Consider the following 1,216-nt stretch of genomic DNA (forward strand, 5'->3'; position numbering starts at 1 on the left):
CTATACTATTTACTAAAAGAAACCCCTCCCCAATTATCTACCTTAACAAACCCCATACCCCTCACTATTGAATTTTCCCTGTTTTTGCATTTTCTTAATAAAGTTTATTTTGCACCCCACCAGTGCAGTAGTTGTCCCCCAAGATCCCCTACCTGCTGGCAGGGTCATGGTGTCACGAACAGGATCTTGGGGTAACAATTGCTGCCTCCCCTGTCCCTGGAAAGAGGCCAAGACCTCTGGGACAGATGAGGATCAAACTAGCCACCTGCAGTAGTTGTCCCCCAAGATCCCCTGCCTGCTGGCAGGGTCACACATGATGTGCAAAAGTTTTTCATTGACAAGGTACAGAATCTTAAATTCTCCATAACTGGATAGATGAAATGCTGCATCTGAGACACAAATTTACCAGCTGACAAATGTGCTACCAGTAGCATGGTAATTAGAGCTGGGTGAAGTTTTTTTTATAATTTTTTTTTCCTATGAAAAATGCAGATTCAGATCAACCAAAACATTTTGCAACTTCATGTCAATTTCAGTGAGCTGTTTTGGTTGAAACAAACAAGAATTTTAGAAATGCCAAAACAATTAGTTCTATATTATCAAAACAAAATAGATTGGGGGGAGGGGGCTAGATGCACAAGGGGAAGTAGGTGTCATTGACAAAACCAGGGAGGAGATGGTGTCCCCTTATGCCTATTAGCCCCATGTTAGGGCACTCACCTAGGATGCAGGAGATTACCAGTTTGACTTCCATTCTGGAGAAGGAACTGGAACCCAGGTGTCCCATCTCCTAAGTGAATGCCCGAATCACTGGACCATAGAGTCATGTGCTCATTCTGGCCCAATGACTATTCAAGTATTTTATACAAAGTGGAACAGCTTTAATAGGAGAGACAGAGACCCATACCAAAAATCGCCTATAACCATTTTGGCAAGGCAGTAACCTAGGAGTGGGGTGACTTGGATTCAAATCTCTGTTCTGGAGCAGGGATCCAGACTTAGATCTCTCATATCTCAAGTGAGTGCCCTGTCTACAGGGAATAAGAGAGGGCTCTACCTCTGCCTCAGTTTCCTGAATCTAGCCCTTCATTGCCTTTGCTTCTATTAAAAAGTTTAAAATAATTGAAACTTAACATTGTTTGATCCAACTTTCAATTAATTCTGGTTTCTGTTTGACCCCAACTGAATTTTTAATTTTTTTTTTCAGAACTGCCAG

Source organism: Chelonoidis abingdonii, chromosome 1 (genome assembly GCF_003597395.2).
Source record: "Chelonoidis abingdonii isolate Lonesome George chromosome 1, CheloAbing_2.0, whole genome shotgun sequence".
NCBI lineage: Eukaryota > Metazoa > Chordata > Testudines > Testudinidae > Chelonoidis > Chelonoidis abingdonii.